The sequence below is a fragment of the Podarcis tiliguerta genome, assembly GCF_965153285.1.
Source record: "Podarcis tiliguerta genome assembly, chromosome: Z".
Taxonomy (NCBI): Eukaryota; Metazoa; Chordata; class Lepidosauria; order Squamata; family Lacertidae; genus Podarcis; species Podarcis tiliguerta.
The window spans coordinates 20,009,556-20,026,280 of record NC_139553.1 but is presented as its reverse complement, the minus strand read 5'-3'; the positions used below and the strand labels follow the sequence as shown (position 1 = coordinate 20,026,280).

At 43.6% G+C, this 16,725-nt stretch overlaps 1 long non-coding RNA gene across 1 annotated transcript in view; it reads right to left on the bottom strand.

Moving 5' to 3' along the window:
• The window catches only part of LOC310669768, a 571,559-nt gene that overhangs the window by 398,202 nt on the left and 156,632 nt on the right, over positions 1–16,725 (bottom strand). The window lies entirely within an intron of this gene.

The following is a 16,725-nucleotide window of genomic DNA, read 5'->3' as shown; positions in this document are numbered from 1 at the left end:
TTCCTGGCGACTGCTCGGCACATATGCATGCCCAGTTCCACCACGTGCCGGACGGCGGAGCTTGCAGAGAAGCCTCTACACGCGGGAGCGCGGGCTCAGAGCTCACTCAAAGCGCACGCAAAGCCTCAGATACCGATCTAGGTATCGCTCAGCAGTAGCGAACATTCGACGCCGCTGTAGTCGCTACAGCGCTTTGCAATCATGGTGGTGCTGCATAATGGTTAGAGTGTGGGACTAGGACACCGAGACACCAAGATTCCAATCCCCACACTCTGCCATGAAGTTTTGGGTGTAGCATTGGGCACCAGGCACTTCCTCTCAGCCTTACCTCACAGGGCTGTTGTGGGGATTAAATGAGGAGGAGACTTATATGTGCTGCTTGGAAAAACCTAAGGTCGGATATAAATGCTCTAGCCATCCAACTGACAGCAACATCTGGAGTGTTGATCACTGGGGTGTTCCAGCAAATTGGGGCAAGGCTTGCAACTTGTGGGGTGTTTCCAGGTGGCTGCTTATTGTGGGGTGGCTGCTCCAATGGCAGGCCTTCCTTAAAAACCTCCTATTGAGTTTTTGTTACATGCAAAAGCATATCGACACTGAAATAAAGCAGGTAAGCAATGAAGAGAAAGGAAAAAGGCAACACAGTGAAATAGCAACAGCAAACCAGCCTTCCTAACAAGCCTGGCAAATCTGGAACTACACTGAGTGAGTGAGTAAGTGAATGTATTTCTATGGGTTCGTACACATTTCTGCTTGTCCCGCACCTCCCCTTGGGAAAAGGATTCACTGCTGAAATGGAGCAAATGTCAGTTGGTTTTTCTGCAGGTTGACGTTAGTTCCAATACAGTGGTAAAGAGCGAGTTTTCCTGGAGAAAGTGGTTGGGGCAGGTAGAATACCTCTCAGACCTGTGCACCAGTGGAAGTGTGAGCAAGCTCAGAATTTCTTTCCATTCAAATGAATTCCCAAAGCAGCTTACAGACCACAAGTACCGTGTATTTCGGGTCTACTGGCCGCAATAAAGTTCTTTTTGTGTGTGACAATAAATAGCAAGAACATAATGGAACATTGAAGGTACAACGTAAGTCGTATAAATTAACAAATCATCAGTGAAACAATTGCAATCTATAAAACGCTATTAATAAACCAGCAACTAAAAAATAAGCTGAACACCACAGCTACAGCATAGGGCATATTATATGACTCCCCGTACTAGATAATCTGATAATGCTGATGCCCCTGACTTAGACCTTGCTACATTAACTCCTGTGCAAGTGTGCTCATTCTCTGTGCCTATTTTATAGTTTGTTTTCCTCTTTTTTTCAATTTCCACCTGCAGTTACAATTGCTTTCTCTTTTCTACATACAGTCGTCCCTTGGAATCTGTTCTGGAAGTCCATTCGACTTCCAAAATGTTCGAAAACCAAATCGTGGCTTCTCATTGGCTGCAGAAAGCTCCTGCAGCCAATCAGAAGCTGTGGAAGCCCCGTCGGACGTTCGGGTTCCAAAAGAGCGTTCGCAAACCGGAACAATCACTTCCGGGTTTGCAGCGTTTGGGAGCCAAAACGTCCAACTTCCAGGGCGTTTGGGATCCAAGGTACAACTGTACTTTATAAAATGAAAATAAATACTTTGAAAGGAAAAATTAGACACAACAGCAAACCAGCATACCCCCCCCCAAAATCGTATTTCCCCGATTATCAAATGGTATTGAAATACGACAATAAAGATTGAGAAGCCAGAGGGATTAATATATTCAAAGAAAGGAAACAAATCTGCAATGGGATTCTCAGGTTGAGCCACATCCCCAGACCACACACCTGCATGCCTTATTTATTTATTTATTTATTTTGCAGCAGCCGTGCTCTGTCTGACTTCTATAACACTGGAACTCATGGGCATCCAATGAAACTGAATGTGGGAAGATTTAGGACAGATAAATTTCTCCTTCACGCAATGTGTAGTTAAATTATGCAACTCCCTCCCACAGGAAGCGGCGATGGCCTCTTAATTCGGATGGCTTTTCAAGAGGATTAGACAAATTCATGGAGGAGGAGAGGCCTGTGGATGGCTACTAGCCATGATGGCTATGCTCTGATTTCCATTGTTGGAGGCTGCAAGGCTTTTGAGCACCAGTTGCTGGAAACTGAAGGAGGGGAAAATTGCAATGGCACTCGGATCCTGTTTTCCCACAGGCATCTGGTTGGCCACTGTGAGAACAGGATGATGTACTGCATGGGCCACTGGCCTGGTATAGCAGGCTCTTCTCACTTATTCTCTTGTGTCCAAGGCTTGCTCATAGGCTTCCCATTGAAGAAGCTGGTCGGCTGCTGTGAGAACAGGTTACACCATGGGTAGGCAAACTAAGGCCCGGGGGCTGGATCCGACCCAATCACCTTCTAAATCCGGCCCGCCGATGGTCCGAGAATCAGCGTGTTTTTACATGAGTAGAATGTGTGCTTTTATTTGAAAGGCATGTCTGGGTTATTTGTGGGGCATAGGAATTTGTTCATCCCCCCCCCCCAAAAAAAATATAGTCTGCCCTCCTCAAGGTTTGAGGGACAGTGGACAGGCCCCCTGCTGAAAAAGTTTGCTGACCCCTGGGTTACACCAGTGGCAGTATCCAGCAGGCTATTGTTATATGTCACTGGCATCAAAATGCCAAGCTGCATCTCCCAATATCCCTCTTTAAATCTAGATTAAATATCTGCTAGGTGGAAACCAGTTACCCAGATTTAAATATCTGTTAGTTGAGTGGAAACCAGTTACCCAGAGTAGTAGTGATATAATAATAATAGTAATAATAATAATAATAATAATAATAATAATAATAATATATTACTTATACCCCATCCACCTGGCCGGGCCTCCCCAGCCACTCTGGGTGGCTTCCAACAGGATATTAAAAACACAATAAAACATCAAACATTAAAAACTTCCCTAAACAGGGCTGCCTTCAGATGTCTTCTAAAAGTCAGATAGTTGTTTACTTCCTTGACATCTGGTGGAAGGTTGTTCCACAGGGCGGGCACCACTACTGAGAAGGCCCTCTGCCATGTTTCCTCCAGGCCAGTGTAAATAAAATATATCCTTTTTTATTACTAAGGAGCTGTTTTATGAAGCTTGTGAAGCCGGTTTGAGTCCAGGGAGTGTCCTGTCTTGTGCTCTTGGTACAAAATTCCCTCCTCTGGTTTCCGTGCAAACTGTGAAGTAGGGTGTGATCTCCCACTACTCCTATAGTCCAGTGGCTTTCAACCAGTGTGTTGTGGCACCCTGGTTGAATGATGGTCAGGGGTGCTGAGGGCAACCCTGGCCTCCGTCCCTCTTTCCTTCCCTCCCTCCTCTGATGCCCTCTTACATCTCTGACTCCCAGAGGCTTGTGCAGCTGTTTGTTGCAGCAGCCCTGGCTACACGCTCCCCAGATGAATGGTGCCTCTGGGGCTGGCCAGGGGGTTCTGGCTGCCAGGAGCTGAATAAGCAAGCAAGTGGGCGAGGGAGCCCAGCCAGCCAGTCCATCAGCCCTAATTTTATGGCCTAATTTTATATGTTGTATTTTTATTTATATTTTCTAGGAAAAACATGTCTACTTGGGCTCGTTGTTTAAATTTATTCCCACTCTGTGGGCAAAACACACAAAGCCTGCTTAAGTTTAGGTCCATTTTTTCTTTGTTTTCTTTAAAAATATGAGATATGGAAATGGGAATACAAATCTAATGAAATATCTCTGTGACGTTTTCTTTTTTTCAAAATCCAGAGAACAAGCAAGTAAGAAACATTTGCCTTTTCGAAATCCTCCTGGTAACTCAACCAAAATTCATCTGCAAGGTGCGTTTAAATGCAAGATTTTTAACTTGGGGTGGTGCTGTGTCTTTTCCCCCCTTCTTTCTGTCCATAATTAAGCTACACATTGACTTAGGATCCCGTCTGCTCGTGATTATCCTAAAGATGACCTCTTAGCCTTTCTATTGACTGCTGCTCGTATGGAGATAGCGAGATGTTGGAAAACTTGTGATGGGCTGAACATTGATTCTTGATATAACGAGTATGGTCAATAGCATTGGCTGAGAAACTAACATGCTAGGTGAGAGCAGCAAAGGGCAAACACAATCCATATTCCTGTTGTTAGCCGCCCTGAACCCGGCTTCGGCTGGGGAGGGCGGGATATAAATAACATTTATTATTATTATTATTATTAATAATAATAATAACATATGGCAAATGTTTATTGAATACATAAATTGTTCAGACTGTGGCATGAATCCACCCAGGACTCATGGGAAAATGTGGTGTTTTCTCTTAGAGTAATCAAATGAAACTTTAACACATGGCATGAAAAAAGTATTTTTGTCGGGACGAGTTACTTGTTGTTTACTGTTGTAACAATTGTTTTCTCAAAATTTATCTTCTGTACCATGAAAATAAATAAAAACAGTAAAATAGAAAGAAAAACACACACACATTGATATTATTTTATTAACTTTGGGAGGCACCTTTTGACCAATAATTGGAATTTTAATTTGTTTTGCTGGGGTCTAGGATGGCCATGTCCAAAGCCCTGTAGACGGAAAGTGTCATCTGTTTGAAAGGCTGTCTGGTAAAAGTGGCCTTGAATCAGTGCATCGGCAGCATCTGGGCAGCAGACTGAGCAGGCACCCAGGTTGTATAGCCACGGCCTTCCCCTCTAGGGTGTTTAAATTTCAGGAATTTAAATTTGCATCGGCAAATAGGCACATTTTATCCAGAGAAGTGCATATGTGTTAGCAATGTATAAGAAGAATCTGGCTTCTGGATCAGGCCAGTGGCCCACCCAGTCCAGCATCCTGTTCTCACAGTGGCCAGCCAGATACCTGTGGGAAACCCTCAAGCAGGATCTGAGCACAGGAGTCATTTCCCCTCCTGTGGTTTCCAAGAACTGGTATTCAGACGCATCATGGCTTGGCCTGGAGAAAACAAATAGAGAAAAGAGTTTTCACAACTCTAGAACTTGTGGACATCCAGTGAAGCTGAATGTTGAAAGATTCAGGATGGATGGAAGGAAGGACTCCTTCACACAATGCCTAGTTAAACTATGGAACTCACTCTCACAGGAGGCAATGATTAGAGAAATTCATGGAGAAGGCCATGAACAGCTACTAGCCACAATGGCTATGCTCTGCCTACCAGGCTGGAGGCATTAAAGCTTCTGGATTCGAGTTGCCGGAAACCACAGAAGGTTAGAGTCCTCTGGTGCACAGGTCCTGCTTGCAGGTTTCACTTTGATGCATTTGGTTGACCTCTGTGAGAAGAGGATGCTGGACTAGATGTCCACTGGCCAGATCCAGCTGTTTCTCAAATATTGAAGATAGAGCAAACTATGGAAACAGAGGGGTGTGGCATCCTTAACTCTTTCCACCACACCAGCTCCTCCACTGTAGCATTGTGCATTTGCACATCACCACCACAATCACCAGGAAATGTAGGGATCTGCTACACACCCATTTAACTGCATAAAATAAGGCTTCTAAATGTACAGCTTTAATGGCGAAAGAGCGAGCTTTTTAAAAAGAAGATCAAGCTACAGATGAGGAGTTGAGGTTGGGAAAGAGTTGCTTGCTTAAGAGTGCAATCCTAAGGTGGTTGTGGTGGCTGCATCCAGTGCCAGTTAAGCCACTTCATTTGGCCATCTGCCAGACTCTCACAGAAAAGGTGGAAGCAAGGTGCAATCGTGCTCCATTCTCTTAATTTACCTTGGTTTTTAATTTTCATTTTCCTCATTATTTTTCTCCCATTGGGAACAAAGGCATAAGAGGGGCTAGTTTATTTCACTCAAGTCTATGGACTGTGCCCTACTGGGCATGTCATAGAATCAGAAATGTAGAATTGGAAGGTGCCCTAAGAATCATCCAGTCTAACCCCCTGCAATGCACCCCTGACAAATGGCCCATCCAGCTAAAGAACTCTTGGCAAATGGCCCATCCATCCTCTGCTTTGAAAACCTCCAAGGAAGGAGAGTCCACCACCTTCTGAGGGAGTCCATTTCACTGTCAAACAGCTCTTACCATCAGGAAGTTATTCCTGATGTTTAGTTGAAATCTCCTTGTCATTTGAATCCATTGTTTTGGGTCCCACCCATGTGACAGCCCTTTAGATATTTGGCTCTCATATCTCCTCTCAATCTCCTATTCTCCAAGCTAAACATCCCCAACTCCTCCAACTGTTCCTCATAAGGCTTTATAGGTAGCATATTCCATAAGATGGAAGCCTTCACAGCATTAACACTCCACCCCAATCTCTGACCAATTAAGGTCTCCAGGCATCCCAGGTGCTAACCAAGAGTTCAGTTTCCTTGGAATGAACGTCAACAGAGAATGTGGTGTCTTTAGGATATACAGTTTTATAGACATATACACATAGGCAACCTGAGCATAAGCTTCACAGCATTAACTCTCCAACAGATCTTGCTTCTCCAAGAGCTTTGGATCCAGCACGGAGTAAGCAGGTCTCTGTAGATCCAGCTTCCAGCCTGCTTCCAGCTCAGCTCACATACACACCCTGGTTCTTGTTTTCTGTCAGGGCAGCTAGGTGAGGGAGGGTAGATGAAAGGCTCACCCATTAGCACTGAGGGCCCCAATTCTTAGTTGCAGCTCTTGCAGCCCAGCTCATTCTTTTTGGATGCTGATCACTTAAGACTTAAGCGGTTCTCAACCTGTGGGTCCCCAGATGTTGTTGGACTACAACTCCCATCATCCCTGAGCTCTGGCCTTGCTAGCTAGGGGTCAGACTAGTTCAGCAAAGTCCTCTCTTACATTCTAACCCTCACTGGGTACAGGATCCCAAGAAATGGGCTCGGGACATCATCCAGACTGACCATCCAAACCCACAACATCATTATCTATTGAACCCTGAACCGCAAGCAGCACATATTTTGATAATTTGCTTATTAAATGGTTATTATAAAGGGAGCTGAGGATGTTTAGCCTGGAGACAAGGAAGCTGGGAGATGAGGGCTATGCTCTGCCCTCCACAGTGGGAGGCAGCAATGCATCTGAATGCCAGTTGCTGGGAACTTTAGGAGGGGAGCGCGCTCATGTCGTGATTATGGGCTTCTCATTGGGACACCTGGTTGGTCACTGTGACAACAGGATGATGGGCTAGATGGGCCAGTGGCCTGATCCAGCAGGCTCTTCTTATAATTCTAATAATTCATAGAGGATGCAAAGAATCATAGACACCGAGAGACAACAGGACTGCTCAAGGTGCTCCGACTATAAAATTGGAGAAATCGAGAGATATATAGCCGCACTGGCAGCATATCTCTTCTTTCTCGTATCCAATAATGCAAGAAGGGCCTCGCCAGAAGCTCGGCTCTGCCCTCGCTGGTCCTGGAAGGAGCCTTTTAAAAAGTCCCATATGCTCAGAGACTTTGCGCATGTTCATTGTGGGAGATAGTAAGCCCAGAGCACTTGTTCTTTAGATGTCCTTTTTATGAAGAGGCACGTAGTAAGACCATTGACTGGTGAGGCTCGCTGACCTCCCGGAAAAGCAAAAATTCGACCTTTTCCTGTTAGGCAAAGATCAGAAGATGACCCGGATGGTCGCCAGATTCTGTGTACAGATCTGTAGACGCAGACCATCTCCAACTCAAACTAGTTCATTAAGAAAATCCCCAAACTCGGTTCCATGGGCAACTCTGGTTCAGCTCTCTGCAGTAGTTTATCTTAAAGTTTTAAGTGTCTATACGCTTATCACATTTATAAATTTTAATTTTATTGTTGTACATCGTTTTAATTGTTTGTTTTCCTTCTGGGACTATACCCCCAAGTGTGTTTTATAAGCTGGTCTCCAACTGTAATAAATTATCTTTCTCTCTCTACATAGAGGATAAACTACTAGGCATGGTGTCTGTGTGCTTCCTCCATTGTCAGAGGCAGTAAGAGCCTTCTCCCCTCCTGTGGTTTCCAGCAACTGGTATTCAGAAGCATTGCAGCCCCCGACTGTGGCAGCAGATCAGAGCCAGCATGGCTAGCAGTTTTCAGCAGCCCTCTCTTCCATCAATTCGTCCAATCCTCCTTTAAAGCCATCTAGGTTGTGGGGCATCATTTCCTCCTGTGGAAACAAGTTCCATAGTTTTAACTATGCACTGCGTGAAGAGGGACTTTCCCTATAGCATGGCAATGGCTCAGTTAACAAGGAACCTGCATCGCAAAGGCAGACACAAATGAATTATCTCGGAGCCTCTTTCCATTTCAGTAAGATGTGTGCGGAATTTCAGATCGGAATGACTTTGCAGTTCCAACTGCTGTGATTTTGTGCAATAAAGTTTACTGTGTGTGGTAAGGACTGCAGAGGGAAAATATGCTAATTTTCTATATCATTTGCATTCAGGACTAGGGGTGGGGGGAAATATCCTCCAATTTATTGTGAAATGCTTTACCCCAGTCAAAACATATTTTTCTCTTCCTCTGTCTGTGTTCAGTTCTAATACAATGCTTCTTGTCAGAATCCAAGCCTTTGATTGTCCCAGAGCAGGTGTAGCTAAACTCTTACGTGCTGGATTGAATCTCTTTAAAAAGCAGGGAAGGGGTATTGAAACTAGAGGTACAAAGCGGCCTCTTCATATCATAAACTAATGAATCCATCCATCTATCCATCCATCATTTTTTTTGCTATGGCAGAGTGACATACAGTTGTTTTAAACAAAGAAGCCATTTGTACATTGAAACCAGCATAAGCAATCAATCTAAAGGGACAGTTCTGGGTTGTTGCTGTTTTTAAAAAAAACTAGATTAAAATATCCTACCTGTGCAAAAGAGTCATAGATAATTATTTATTTTCATTATTTATTAATGAAACTCCTGTTGGAGTACAGTGGTACCTCGGATTACAAATGCTTCAGGTTACAAACTCCGCTAACCTGGAAATAGTTGCTCCAGGTTGCAAACTTTGCCCCAGGATGAGAATGGAAATTGCGCCACGGTGACATGGCGGCAGCGGGAGGCCCTGTTAGCGAAAGCACACCTCAGGTTAAGAACTGTTTCGGGTTAAGAACGGACCTCCAGAACAAATTAAGTTTGTAACCCGAGGTACCACTGTAACCACTTGGCCTCTGTGAGAACAGCTGGATTAGAGACAGGCTATTGGCCTGATCTAGCAGGGCTCTTCTTGTTTTTTTATATTTAATCTGTATGCATTATGCTATACAAATATGTTTTTCCTCCTTCTTAATAGCAGTAATAAAACACTAAACATTTCCTAACCGTTACAACTTTGCCAAAAGCTATTCTCACCTACTTGTCTGTTGTATTCATTTCTCTTACAACAGTTTGCATTGCTCTGATTTTTAAGCAAATAGGGTGTTTGCCCTTTCAGGCAAAGATGTACCAGGAAGAGATATAAAAATGTTCATCCTGTAAACGATGTGAGCAAACTTTTGAGCCCCAGTGGCTGCATTTGATGGTGGGTGGAAAGCTTCATATTCAGACACATCTGAAGCTGCCTTGTACCGAGTCAGACCCTATTGGTCCATCTAGCTCAATATTGTTTGCACTGGCTGGCAGCAGCACTCCAGGATTCCAGTGGAGGTGCCACAGGGGATTGAACCCAGGACCTTGCAAGGCAGACATACCACCACTGCCAAAATAAAACTTAAATTCTAGCCCTCGTGTATTTGAATAAAGGGCTCATTTAGCTAATTCAGCCATTTATTCAGAATAACGAGGACTAGATTCATGAGGAATGTTGGTGTGTCGATGCTGTAAAACCCTCCATCACAGGCTCAGGTTGTATATATGTGTAGATAAACAATATAACAAAGTCAATACAGTCTCTGCTGTGCCTCATTCTGGAAGTGAATCCTGGGTAAACAGCTGGAACCCCTGGAGTCTCACATTGCTGTGGAGGTTGAGGTGGCATGCAACTGTCTGCAGTCTCTCCCTAGCCCTACTGGAAGATGCTGAAGATTGAGCCAGGGACCTTCTGCTTATCTATTTATTTATTTATTTAATAATTCAAAATAATTCAAAAATACTTATTTCATAAAATACACCACTTGAGTGTCCAAGAAACAACCCTCAAAGCATCTGAGAAAGGGGGGGGGGGGAGGAAGTAAAAAAATTATCAGCTAAAAATAACTTATTTAAAACATTAAAACAATAGCACCACCGGTAAACTAAAAACAGATTAAAGCATTCAGATTGAGACATTCTACATGTCTGCCTAAATAAATAAAAAAATTTAGCAGGCACCAAAAAGAATACAGTGAAGGCACCTGCCTGATGTCAATGGGCAGGCGCTGCCACACTAAAAGATCAATTTCTTTCAAACATGGAATAAGTATTACATGCCCGTTGTGAAGCAGTCAAGTGGCCATATACAGTGGTACCTCGGGTTAAGAACTTAATTTGTTCTGGAGGTCCATTCTTAACCTGAAACTGTTCTTAATCTGAAGCACCACTTTAGCTAATGGGACCTCCTGCTACTGTCGCTCCGCTGGAACACGATTTCTGTTCTCATCCTGAAGCAAAGTTCTTAACCCGAGATACTATTTCTGGGTTAGTGGAGTCTGTAACCTGAAGTGTATGTAACCTGAAGCATATGTAACCTGAGGTACCACTGTACAGGGTAAGTTGATGTGTTTGCAAGGCAGATGTTCTACCACTGAACTACAACCCAAGGACCATAAATGTTTCCCCTCCCCCCTCCCTCCCCCTCCTGCTACCCGTCTCAGTCTAACCTACCCCACAGGGTTGTTGTGGGAACTGCATGGGGTGGCAGGGAGAAAGACCCGTGTATACACCACCTTGATTATTTATTAAATTTGTATACTGCCTATCATCCATAGATCTCAGGTCAGTCCATAACATAAAAATGCAAGATAAAAAACATAAAATTCGTAATAAAAACAGTATCAAAAATCATCTCCCTGGAGAAAAGGATGGGATATAAATTCAATAAAGAACTAAGTAAATGGCATTGCAGGGCTGGCTTTTCAATATTATTATTATTAATTTATTCTCCCTCAAATCCCAGGGAGTGTTACAGCATTAAGGCAAAACATTGAAAATAGTTTAATGCAACCTACAATCATAAAAAAAACTTAACCAAGAAAAGGATACTGTTGCATTTATTTCACAACATTTAATATACTGATTAATGCAGTCGTTTCCAAGCGGTGTTCAGTGAAGAAGAGAGGAGGAGGATAAAGTCAGTTAAAATTCACCAGACAGTCGGGAGCAGCTTACTTAAAATGCCTACTGAAATAAAAGGAAGACTTTGCCAAGCACATGAAGTTCAACAAGGAGGTGACTTGTCTGATGGGAGAATGTTGCACAAGACTGGGCCCACCATACTAAACACACTGCAAATGCCACACTTTTTACCCTCTCCCTCTGAACCCCTAATTTCCCTGATACTAATCATCAGCTCCACCCCTCTCACCTCTCTCCAAACCTCTGATCTCATGTTCTCCCCATGCAGTTCCTACCTTCTGCTCCTAAATCGGAAGGAATAATAATCATGTATTATGCTACAGGTGTCAGAGAAAACCAGTTCCATGGTTTTTAATAAATTGATCTTTTGGTCTGTTGAGGCCCAGACTATGGAAATCCCTATCAATTGAAACAAGGTAGGTGCCTTTCCTGTATCCTTTTGGTGCCTGTAGAAACGTTTTTGTTTAGGCAAGTTTTCTAGATATCTAGAATGCGGCTGTGTTTTAGCTGATTGCCTGGAGAAGACAGAGAAATGCTACTGGGTGACAGAGAGAAGCTGCAACTACTCAACACCTACTTTGCATTTGTTTAACTGTGGAGTGTTTTCCCTTGGGAGGTGGTGGACTCTCCTTCCTTTGAGATTTTTAAGCAGAGGTCGGGTGGTCATTTGTCGTGGATGCTTTAGCTGCAATTCCTGCACTGCAAGGAGTTGGACTAGATTACCCTTGGGGTCCCTTCAAACTCTACAATTCTGGGGGGGCCACCAGGTGGCGCGTTGGAAGATGGCCGACAATAACATCTCTCTTACTCATACAAGGTAATTAAGGGGCTGCTATTGGAAGTATGCAGTCTTCCTACCCCCCCCCAAGGAGATGGGGGGCTGCCTTGCCAGCGGTGTTCACAATGCACCCCCTGATCCGAGAGATGGGGGCGCCGAACACTTGGCACGAGCCCTCGATGAAGTCAGATCTTCCTGACGCTGATTCCAATCAGCGCGTGCTGGTTAGCTTCAGCTCGGAACTATAATTGGAAACATACGATTGGAATGAAGCTGAAGCACATACATCAAGTAACGTTCGAGAGATAAGACTGCTGATTAATGGATCTCTGTGACCGGGAGTGACAGACGGATAAGTAAATCTTCTGATGAATCACCATTAAGAGACTGTATGTTTGGAATGAAGGGGGGGTGGAGGAAAAAACTTTTTTTCTTTGCACGATGTGATATTAATAACTCTTCACCCCAGATAGAAATAAGATCGTTGCGCTTTTACTAATCACAAGCAGGAATTCAAGAACTGTGTAGGATGGATTATAACAGGAGAGAGGATTGGTGAACGGTGAGAAAGAGGAATTTTTTTATGACGCAGTTAAAAAATGGCGTCTCGCCAAGACAGGCTTGCCGGAGAAAGAAGGACAGGGGGAGGAGAATCAGGACCATTGGAAAGAGAAGGAATGTTGGAGCGCAATCTTGACCTGACAGAGCCTCCTGATTTATTTGGCAAGCCTGAGAAAAGTAAAGGACAGACCGAAGATTAAGTTTTTTTATGGAAGCGTTGAACAGAGGCTGTCCCTGAGTGATATGCTCTTTGGAGAGCACAAAACCCACACAGAGGATGCCTGTTTTCAATCTGCTTGTGAAAATTATCGGAGATCGCAAAGAAAGGAATATATGATAACAACAAGAAGATGAAGAAAGTAATAAAGGACTATCTGGATTGAACTGGATAGAACTGTTTAATTAAAGCAGTAATATAAGTGGTGTTTGGACTCGTTCGGAGTTTTGGACTCGTGCAGAGCTTGATGTATGGGTACCCCCAACAAAATTTAAAATTTGACTGTATAATTTGGAACTAATGTGATTTGGATAATGTGATGTGATTGGCCTGTTAATAAATATGATTAAAAAAAACACAACTCTACAATTCTATGATTGCTGGTTTTAATTTTTTGAAAGTCTTAATTCTTTTTTACGAATCATTTTATTGCTTTGTTCTCTCTGTAAACTGCTTTGAGGTTTTTTTTTTATACCATCAAGCGGTATTTAAACTTTAGGGAAAAAATAAACAATGTTCTAAAAGTTTTAAAGAGGTTTGTTAACTTCTTTTAAAAAAACTAATGGTATCTACATCAGCTACTGCTCACCACTGTCCAATTATTCCCTTTTATAAGAACATAAGAACGTGAGAAGAGCCTGCTAAATCAGGCCAGTGGCCCATCTAGTGCAGCATCCTGTCCTCCAAGTGGCCAACCAGGTGCCTGTGGAAGCCCCCAAACAGGATGATAGAAGAAGAAGAAGAAGAAGAAGAAGAAGAAGAAGAAGAAGAAGAAGAAGAAGAAGAATTTATACCCTGCCCATCTGGCTGGGTTTCCCCAGCCACTTTGGGAAGCTTCCAACAAGATATTAAAATACAATAGTCCGTCAAACATTAAAAGCTTCCCTAAACAGAGCTGCCTTCAGATGTCTTCTAAAAAGTCTGGTACTTGTTCTTTTTGACATCTGGTGGGAGGGCATTCCACAGGGCGGGCGCCACTACCGAGAAGGCCCTCTGCCTGGTTCCCTGTAACTTGGCTTCTCGCAGTGAGGGAATCGCCAGAAGGCCCTCGCCGCTGGACCTCAGTGTCTAGGCAGAACAATGGGGGCACTCGAGCATTCTCCTCTCCTGTGGTTTCCTTAAGGTCATAAGAAGAGCCTGCTGACATTGAAGTATTTTTCTTTTGTTTTCTTCTTTCTGTTTTTGTGTGTCATTCTGCTCTGTGGTTTTTGTTATAATTGTGGAAAATCTAATAATTTTTTTTGAAGAGCCTGCTGGATCAGGCCAATGATCCAGCTTGTCCATCAGTGGCCACCCAGGTGCCTCAATGGGAAATCTACCAGCAGGACTTGAGCACAAGAACAACCCTCCCCTCTTGTGGCTTCTAGCAACTGATGTTCAGAAGCAGTGCTGCCTCCAGCTGTTACGATCTAGCGTGCTTCTGGTTTAGTCGGAAGGGAAATACACAGTCAGGGTAAAAATAACAGCACTCTTAAAATATCACACCACTGTGGCCAGAATCCTGCTGCGGAAAGCTGAATCCATTGAACCAGCTCTCTTCCTGTTGCATGAGGTCACCGCTAGTCGTTGCCTCAAGCTCATCAGGGGAGTTTGGTAGGGCTTGTAAATCGGAGACAGATGTTTCATTTGTCAGAAACATCAGCAAACCTGAGGATTTGCTGGGGGGGGGGGGGACAGGGGGAAACCACAAAACTTTCCCATAATGAAGTTAGTGGGATTTCTCGCAGGCTGAAACTTAAGCATGTGCTTAACAGCTTTGCTGGACGGCTGCCCAACTGGATATTTTCAGGGAACAGATGGGGCCATTGAGGCAAGAGAGAAGATGATCTATTCCCATACCCCAGCTAATTCCTTTCACTTGTTTATTAGTATCTTTTCTGATGCCTTGTGCTAGTTGTCAATGCAGCAGGTGCAAAGCATTTTGGGATCATGAAGCTTGAGACAGGCTATCAGCTTGGACCAGACCAGGAAGGCACTTAGTTTATCATCCTGTTTCCAAGATGCCTCTGGGAAGCGGCTGATAGAGGTGCACCACATTTCACTAGCAGTTGGATTTTGGATGTTTGGTTTGGTTTACTTATGGAAAGCATTTGTAGTCCGCCTTTCACTGAAAGGATACAGACAGAAAAGACAAAACATCTGAAAACTAATGATATAAAGCAAAACATAGCAACCACAAATCATTTAAGAAGGCACAAATAAAATCACAATGCAGATTCTCTGTTCCCCAAATAAAGACTGTCTTTGAACATGGAGGTTCTGTTTAGTTGACATGGCTGGTTGGCAGAGCTCATTTGACAACAAAGAGAAACTGAGCCTTTAGTGTCATCAGCCCAGTCCTGTGGAACACCCTGCTACTGGGCGCTTTCAGAGCCAACTTTTAAAATGCCTGCTAGAAACCTTTGTATTCCACCAGTCCTTTTTGTGGGAGATATGCAGCCAAATCTAACAATGCATATTCTGGCTATTTAGCATGTGAAGGGGCTAAGACTATAAAGCTGTATTACTGATAAGCAGACTCAGACCATAGAAACATAATTGGTAGAGAAGTCTCTGTGTGGTGTCATTTCCTCTCCTCTCCTGGGAGGGAAAAAGCAAAATAAGTGTTTCCTGTTCTTTTCACATACCCTTCTTTTCTGGATATGAGGATGTGCCTCTGATCAATCCAGCATCAGGATTGATCTCAAGCTGTTTTTGCTTTAAAACACAAGTATTCTACCTGCATTTATTTTTAATGCTGTTTCTGCTAAGGATGAATGCTTGACTGTGAGTAAACTATATGTTTTAAGCTTACTTTTCAATCTGTAACCTGTTTATTTGATAAACAGGGTAATGAAGGGGGAGATCAGCCTAACGGCTAATTCAGGCTTCCTCAACCTCAGCCCTCTAGATGGTTTGAGACTACAATTCCCATCATCCCTGACCACTGGTCCTGCTAGCTAGGGATCATGGGAGTTGTAGGCCAAAAATATCTGGAGGGCCACGGTTGAGGAAGCCTGGGCTAATTCCTATGCTTGAACTGCCTAGCATGGGATTTAAACTGCTCAGCCCTGCATGTTTAAACATTAGCAGTAAGCTGATCCTTTTGTCTGTTAACCCACACACATGGGTCTATAGGGGGATAAAATATAGTTAATTATATTTTCTCACCAACCTATCACTTTTTACTGTTGCAAACCACTTTGATATATTTTTGATGGTAAAGTGATATATAAATATTTTGATTGATAGCAAGCAGGGCTGGTCTCGAGGGTCATTGGGGTTATGGACAAGATGGGGGGGTACCATGGGGCAGCCTGCCTGGCAATGGCATGAGTGCTGATTACTGGGATGGTGTGGAGGCAGGTTGGTAGTGACACACTCAAAATCCCTCCTGCATTGCAGGGGGTTAGACTGGTGGTGCTTTCCTCCATTAATTTGTATAATCCTCTCTTCAAACCACCCTCATTGGTGACCATCGCTGCCTCCTCCGGGGAAAGGTTCAATAGCTTTAACGACGCACTGCATAAAGATGTACTTCCTTTTATGTGTCTTCTCTCAGAAGTGAACTCTTGTTTTACAGGGGTCCACAGAATGCTTTTTCTTTTTTTAAAAAAGGACACAAAAAAGCTAATTTGAGAGAAAACCAGGATGTTTGTTTCACTGGACCAATGACACCAGAAGAGAGCAGGTTCTTTTTCTGTAAAATGCTTGGAGCATATGAAACGACCTCTGTCAAGGATTATTTAGCTGTGATTCCTGCATTGAAGAGGATTGGACAGCATGGCCCTTGGGGGTCCCCCCCAACTCTCTGATTCTATGACCAGCTATTCAAACAGCCTCAGATTTGATGTATGGGTGGGTGTGTCTTGTTTAGGAGTTCCCTCCATGCCCCCCATGTCCAGAGATTCCAACAAGCTCTGTCCCACCTCCTTGCAGTGGAACGAACTCCTCTGAAAAGTGGGGGGCTCTGCATCATTGGAGATTTTAAAGCAAGGATTATTCA